An 8176-nucleotide genomic window follows, 5' to 3' on the forward strand; every position below is an offset into this window, starting at 1 on the left:
AAGTCAATGCCAGGCTGCTGGAAAGGAGAGTTTGTCTGCTAGTCAAGCCTCAGATACAGGAGGAACAATGCGGTTTTCGTCCTGGTCGCGGAACACTGGACCAGCTCTAAATCCTCTGAAGGATACTTGAGGGCGCACGGGAGTTTGTCCAACCAGTCTACGTGTGTTTTGTCGACTTGGAGAAGGCATTCGACCATGTCCCTCGGGGTGTCCTGTGGGAGGTGATACGGGAGTATGGGGTGTCTGGCCCATTGCTACAGGCCATTCGATCCCTATACAACCGTCGCAAGAGCTTGGTTTGCATTGCCGGCAATAAGTCGGACTCGTTCCCGGCGGGTGATGGGCTCCGCCAGGGCTGCCCTTTGTCACCGAATCTGGTCATAATTTTTATGGACAGGATTTCTAGGTGCAGCCAAATGGCAGAGGGCTTTCACATGGGTGGCCTCAGAATCTCATCTCTGCTTTTCGCGGATGCTGTGGTTCTGTTGGCTTCATCGGGTGATGGCCTCCAGCTCGCACTGGAACGGTTCACAGCCGAGTGTGAAGCAGCGGGAATGAGGATCAGCGCCTCAAATCTAAGGCCATGGTTCTCAGCCAGAAAAGGGTGGAGTGCCCACTTGGGTCGGGATGATTTCCTGCCCCAAGTGGAGGAGTTTAAGTATCTCGGGGTCTTGTGACGTGAAGTGACGTGAGAAGGGAGCTGGAAATCGACAGACGGATTGGTGCTCTGGCCGCAGTGATGCAGATGCTGCACCGGTCCGTCGTGGTGAAGAGAGAGCTGAGCGTAAAAGCGATGCTCTCAATTTACCAGTCGATCTATGTCCCTACCCTCACCTATGGCCACGTGCTTTGGGTAGTGACCGAAAGAACGAGATCATTGATACAAGCGGTGGAAATGAGCTTCCTCCGAAGCGTTGCTGGCCTCTCCCTTAGAGATAGGGTGAGGAGTTCAGCCATCCGGGAGGGGCTCAGAGTAGAACCGCTGCTCCTCCACATCGAAAGGAGCCAGTTGAGGTGGTTCGGGCATCTGAGGTGGTTCAGGCATCTGGCGCCTCCTGGGTGAGGTGTTCCAGGCATGTCCCACCGGGAGGAGGCCCAGGGCAGACCCAGGACACGCTGGAGAGATTATATGTCTCGGCTAGCCTGGGAACGCCTTTGGTGTTCCCCAGATAAGCTAGAGGAGGCTTCTCTGCTTGTGCTGCTGCCCCCGCGACCTGGCCCCAGATAAAGCGGAAGAAGATGGATGGATGGATGGATGGATGGAAATTATGTTAAGAGTTACATTTTAAGCCTTTGTTAATGGGTTAAATTAGATAAAACAAGCGGAATAACCGATTGGGGGAAAAGCACTGCAAATCCCAAAGATGTTGTGGTCAAAGCTCTTTGAAATAGTTTGTACGGCATAAAGAAAAAAAAAAGGTATATTTCAGTATATTGTTACTGAGCCCAAACCGCTGTAGTCACTGGTAGTGTTACTGAAGGAGGAATTCTCCCTTAAAAAATAAAAAAACAGTAAAGTGTTGTTCAACAGTTCGACATTGATAGAGTTACAGGTGTTTAATGGGTTTGTTTGTGTGTTTTGAGAGTTCAGACCGAAAGGGATCGCACAATCGTGTGTGAGTGAGCTTGGTGTGTGTGTGTGTGTGTGTGTGTGTGTGTGTGTGTGTGTGTGACTGCAGCTGTTCTTTGTGTTTTTGCGTGATCGTTGCCTCAGGGGGAAAAGTTGTGTCTGGGTTCAACAGGTAGACTAACAGAGACTGAAGCTGTCAGGAGCCACACACACTATATTCTTTAAATCAAAATCACATGTAAACATTTTTAATGACAGCTCAGCTTTAGTATCCTATTCATTCTGTGATTGCAGCCATTCCCCAACTCTCTGTTTATCTTTAAACCAAATCATCAGAACATGGAAATATAATCATCACATCAAAATGATGTGACTGGAAGAATGCAACAGTCTGTGCTCCACCTGCTCCTTTCTCCTCCACACCTCCAGGTGGAGAACATGGATGTATGAATCTCTACAGAGTTCTTTGAATATTATCTATCTTATTCGTTTTCAGTGAACAAAAATCCTCACAGAGCCAAAATAACCAGTTTGTATCCAACATAACTCAGCTGGACTCTGATGCTCCGTATAACACCCACACATGATTCACTCAAAGCATTTAACAAACTTTATTCTGACATTTATTCTCTGATATTTGCTCTTCAGCTCGAGTCTCCATCAGTGGGAACATTTCCTCATTCAACTTTTCTTGTGGGACCCTTCAACCCTTCTTCTGTTCAAATCAACACATGATTCACTCAAAGCATTTAACAAACTTTATTGTGAAATGAAGCTTTTGGACATTTATTCTCTGATATTTGCTCTTCAGCTTGAGTCTCCATCAGTGGGAACATTTCCTGATTCAACTTTTCTTCTGTTTGCATCAAACTCCATGAGAATCAAAGTGTGAATCAGAGTCCTGATAATCAGATTCTATAGAAACATGGAGACTGTAGAGGATTTACACTCAATATGTTCATTTGTTCCCTTCAATCAGAATCAGAATAGAAATCAAGTGGTTCTTCCAATGAAATCAGGGATAGATTAATGTTACTGACAGGACAGATGATCAGAGGTGCAGAGTTTTTACCACCATCATTCAGACTGGGACTGAAGTATGGGTGGAGTTTGTGAGTGAAGGAGCAGCCAGTAAAGGAGTAGATCAGAGCTGCAGCACCTACATCATAAAAGGAGACCAGACCCTCCTCATAATCCACAAACACCCCCACCTTCTCAGGACCAGGATGAAGACAGAGATGGACTGAAGGACCAGCAAGAGCTTTGTACTCATTTCCTTTTCTCAGCCACACAGTCCAGAAACCATCCTGAGGTCTCAATCTGATTATTCCCTTCCTGTTGATTGACTCTGTAGCCACTCCTAAAGCCCACTCAGTCTTTCCTTTAACCTGAACCTCAAAGTAAAATCTGCCTGAAGAGAAACTCTGCTCTCCTAAAACCATAACACAGTCAGAAAATCTCTCTGGGTTGTTTGGAAGATTCTTCCTCACATCACTATGATACACTTGTTTTCCATTATCAGACAGGATGAGTTCAGGATTTGCTGTATCAGGATCCAGAGTCACATCCACCTCATGCTGCTGGACCCTCTGCAGCTCAGCCTCAAACAGCTTCTTCTTCATGAGTTTCCAGACTGTCTCCTCCAGCTGAGCCACAGCTCTCACCACAGTCCCCTCATATGATGGTGGACGGACTCTGACCTCTGTCCAGTCCTTGGTGGGTGGAGCAGCTTTCAGGGAGGAGAAGCTTTGGAGGAGGTGGAGGTGGTCTTCAGAGTGTGAGAGCTGCTCCACCTCAGAGCTTCTCTCCATCAGCTCAGAGATTTCCTGTTCCAGATCTTTGATGAGACCTTCAGCCTGTTTCTCTGTAGCTTCCTGTTTGTCTTCGATCTCCTTCATGAGCTCCTTCAGGCGTCTCAACAGACTCCTTCAGAGCAGTGAAGACCTGAACACCTTCTGCTTTCTGTCTGTCTGCAGCATCTTTACTCATCTTCACCGACTCTTTGACCTCCTGAATCTTCAGTCGTCTCTTCTGGATCATCTGCTGGATCTCAGCCTCTGTCTTCTCCAGCTCTGCCTTCTTTCCTTCATATTCTTCTCTCAGAGGAACAAACTCGTGGTTCTTGTGCTCTAAAACAGAGCAGAGCATGCAGACACATGTCTGGTCAGTCTTACAGAACAGCTCCAGAAGTTTATCGTGCTTCGTACACATCCTGCCTTCCAGGTTCTCCACAGCATCAATCAGTTGATGTCTTTTCAGACGTTTCACTGTCAGATGAGGCTCCAGGTGAGTCTGACAGTAGGAGGTCTGACACACCAGGCAGGACTTCAGGGCCTTCAGTTTGGTTCCAGTGCAGAAGTCACAGGGAACTTCTCCTGGTTTGGCAGCTTGTTGCTCTGAGCTGCTGCTGCTGGCTTTCTGCTGAGCTTCACGTCTGAACTGAGCAACCATCTCAGAGATGAAGGTGTTGACCCTCAGCTGAGGTCTAGTGTAGAAAGTCTCTTTACACATGGGACACTGACACATCTGATTCATGTCCCAGTGCTGACTGATGCAGGTTTTGCAGAAGTTGTGTCCACATGATGTAGTGACTGGATCAGTGAACACATCCAGACAGATGCAGCACAGAAACTGATCTTCAGATCGCAGATTGCTGGCAGCAGACATGTCTGCACTCTGACGGAGAAAGAAAAGAAACATTTTATTCAAAATTCACTTTAAATTTCATTTTAAAAGAGAAGCAAGCATCAGTAGTCTGAGGAGCTTGGAAAGAAAAGTGTCAGGACTTCTTTAAGTTTCTTGAAGACGTTTCATCAGAGAAGCTTCTTCAGTTCTAAGAGTAACTGGTGGAGACCCAGCAACACACTCAGACACAAACTGGTTCATCCCAAACACAAACTGAACAACGTAGTGTCTGCTGTACAGTGCAGCGTCCAGATGAACAGAATCAACTTTTGGGGATGAAGATAAATACAGTCGTTAAAATTGTCGTTGAAATTGTGTCTCCGACTGTTTTACAGAAGGTCCAAGATTCATCCAGGTCATTTCTATATTTGAATAAATTGGTTTGTTGGATATATTCCATGAATTATTGTGAAGTAAACGTCCTCGACCTTCTTAGTGACTAAATACTTCTTATTGTAAGTCCATATCAAGGAGCCATTAATATTATAAAGTGACTGTTCCAATAGAACTGACATTGAGGAGTTGCAGGACAATGAATCATATACCTCAGAAATGTGTTATTAAATGTTTGATCCAGTATATTAATGGCATTTATGAGAACATGTTTATTCAGTGGTGTCTGTATATTTGGTCCATTTGTGCCATCATTAAAAACTGTCCTGTTTTCTCTCAGAGATACTGGAACATCACAGGTCCTCACAAACTCAGGATATGGAAGAAGATGACCTTTTCCAGTCACTGCTGGGATACATCATTCACATTATTCTGGATCCATTTCTCAGAAAAATTTTATTTATTTTTGTATTTCATATATTTGTTTGTCCAAATCGAAGATTTATGTTTGTAGAGAAGAAGCCAACATGATAAAGCCTGTGTGTGAAAATGAGATAAGTGAATTTTATTGAGATCAAAATCACATTTAAGGAGGAATTCTGTCCTCCAGTTTGTTTAAATAAGCTTTGGGATTAAACACCATCATCTATGTTTGTGTCTGATGACATGTTTGATCCAGTTCAGCTTGAATATTACAGCTGATGTATAGAACTCTAACATATTTAAACACTTGATTATCACGATGATTTAGTCCACATCTGTTTAAATAATGAGATTTATGTTTCCACACAAAGTTAGAACGTGAAGCATCGACTGTTTTCCGAATGATTTAGGAACATCTGTGACTCTTACAGGATACACAAAGGCTACGTTCACACTGCAGGTCTGAATGGCCAATTCCGATTTTTTGATTTTGATTTTTATGTCTGCTTGTTCACACGACAAATAAAATGTGACAGCAAATGTACTCTAGTGTGAACGCTCAAAGCGGCACGCATGAGCAAAAGCAGACATCACACACAACGCGCTCTGTTTAGACCCAGAGCAAACAGTATTGTTTGACTGTTTCAGACTTTACGTTTCCCAATTTTGCTTTAAGTTATAAAGTTATTTTGTTATTTACATATGGCCTAATAATTATCGTTATTGCTGTTTTAGAGGAGCGGTGCTTCAAAGGATAGTTGCAGATTTGTGTCAAAACCTGCAGATTATACAGTACAAATAAAATGTTCAAGTGAGATAATCCCTCCTTGTAAAATGTTTGAATGACTTTTTTAAGTACTGACCAAAATAAGATAAGATAAGATGAGATGAGATAAGATGAGATGAGATGAGATGAGATAAGATAAGATAAGATAAGATAAGATGAGATAAGATAAGATACCTTTATTAGTCCCACAAGCGGGAAATTTCATGTTAAGGCTGCTATTGCATGCAATGGCGGCGCCATCTTTCCGTCCGACCATACATACATTACACAAAAACATCACATGGGGAAGACACGTCAGAGAGGTATAACAATGGAAAAAGCACCACATGAGGAAAGATAAGGAGAAAAAAAATAACTCCCCCCAGACTGAGCTCCAATAGGGAGATCAGTTCATCAGGGATCAGGGAGATCACTACTATTTAGGGCGATCGTGGCTCAAGAGTTGGCAGTTCGCCTTGTGATCAGAAGGTTGCCGGTTCGAGCCCCGGCTCAGATACTCTCGGTCGTTGTGTCCTTGGTCAAGACTCTTCACCTACTGGCAGCAGGCCTCTGTCCCAGGGCATGCAATCCATTATTATTTAAACAAACTGTTAACTGTATATTTCTGTACATTTACGTATTATTATTCATATTGCCACATTCATTGACCTGGTTTATAGGTAATTTCATTGTTTAATCATGATAAAATGTTCCTAATTTAATGTCTAAAAGTGTTTGGAAAAGGCAGAATCCCATGTAAAATTAGCGCAACAAACTCTATTTTCATTACTGAAAATAACTGTATTTTTATGAGAAAGTTATTTTCTGTTATTTTACTGATAGTATTTTGGCGCCCAGCTGCCGGAATATTACTGTTTTTTAGGATTTTTTTTTCTATTTATAGATAATTTCATTGTTTAATCACATTAACATGTTCCTAATTTAATGTTTAAAATCACTTGAAAAGGCAAGATCCCATGTAAAATTAGCGCAACAAACTGTATTGTCATTACTGGAAGTAACCGTATTTTTATGAGGAAGTTATTTTCTGTTATTTTACGGTAGTATTTTGGCGCCCAGCTGCCGGAATATTACCGTTTTTTTTTAAGATGTTTTTTTTAAACAGTGTACAGTGGATCTGTGGTTACATGAGCAGATTTCTATGGAAGCAATGTGACTGTGATGAGTCAGCATGAAGTGAACAGAGTGAAGATTTGTGTAGAAACAGGAAGTGTGATCAGCTGCACTCACCACTGTTGCTGAGAGAAACCTGATGGACTCCCCTGAATTTTCTTTTAGAAACAAACAGGGCTCGACTCCAGTTCTGCCGCTGCTCTCTCACACTTTCACTTCTGGAAAATGACACTGAACTTCTCATTTTGCTCCGCCTCTTCCTGTCTCTTCCTTTACAGGATTTAGCCAGTCTGTACTCAGTGACTTTGTGCAGTGGGTGGGAGAAGTGAGGAGTGGTGTGTGGATTAAAATAAACACCTCCCTCTGCAATTGGATCTTGGACTTCCTAACTGACAGGCCCCAGTCTGTCTTTATAGGAAATAAAACCTCCAAAGTCGTCAGACTGAGTACAGGATTGCCGCAGGGCTGTGTGCTTAGCCTAGCCCTTAGTGGTGGGTCTCATCATCAACAACAATGAGTCTGAATACAGAGGGGAGGTACAACACCTGGTGGACTGGTGTCAGAATAACAACCTGTCTCTAAATGTTCAGAAGACTAAAGAGATGGTTGTTAACTTCAGGAAGACCTCAATGGCCCACACCCCACTGCACATCAACGGATCTGCTGTTGAGATGGTCAACAGTGTGAAGTTCCTGGGTGTGCACATATCAGCTGACCTCTCCTGGAACCTGAACACCACCACCATCATGAAGAAAGCCCAACAACGTCTTCACTTTCTTAGGAAACTGAAGAAGGCCAGTCTCCCTCCTCCTATCCTCATACCATTTTACCGGGGAACCAGTGAGAGCGTCCTCTGTTGCTACATCGCTATCTGGTACGGGAACTGCACCCTCGCTGAAAATAAGTCTTTGCAGTGGATTGTGAGGACAGCAGAGAGGATCATTGGAAGCCCTCTCACATCCATCTCCCAACTCTATGACAGACACATCATCCGACGTGCAAACAGCATAGTGAAAGACACTTTCCACCCTCGCATGCACTGTTCTCCTCCTTCCATCTGGCAGACGGTTTCACAGCATTAAAACTGTAACGACCAGACACTGCAGACACTGCAAGAGCTTCTTCCCCAAGCAGTCAGAGCCCTCAACTCACTACCACAAAAGGACTGACATACACATGCACCTCTACAAACACCTTACAGTACTCATCAAAAGACTCAAAAACAACAAGAACTTTCACAAATCCGCTTCAAACTGGTCCTGGGA

General features: G+C 43.6%; 1 pseudogene; it reads right to left on the reverse strand.

Moving 5' to 3' along the window:
• Window positions 1–2327: 2327 nt before the first annotated feature.
• Window positions 2328–7052, reverse strand: LOC120437942 (annotated as a pseudogene).
• Window positions 7053–8176: the final 1124 nt, after the last annotated feature.

Source organism: Oreochromis aureus, linkage group 3 (assembly GCF_013358895.1).
Source record: "Oreochromis aureus strain Israel breed Guangdong linkage group 3, ZZ_aureus, whole genome shotgun sequence".
Lineage (NCBI taxonomy): Eukaryota > Metazoa > Chordata > Actinopteri > Cichliformes > Cichlidae > Oreochromis > Oreochromis aureus.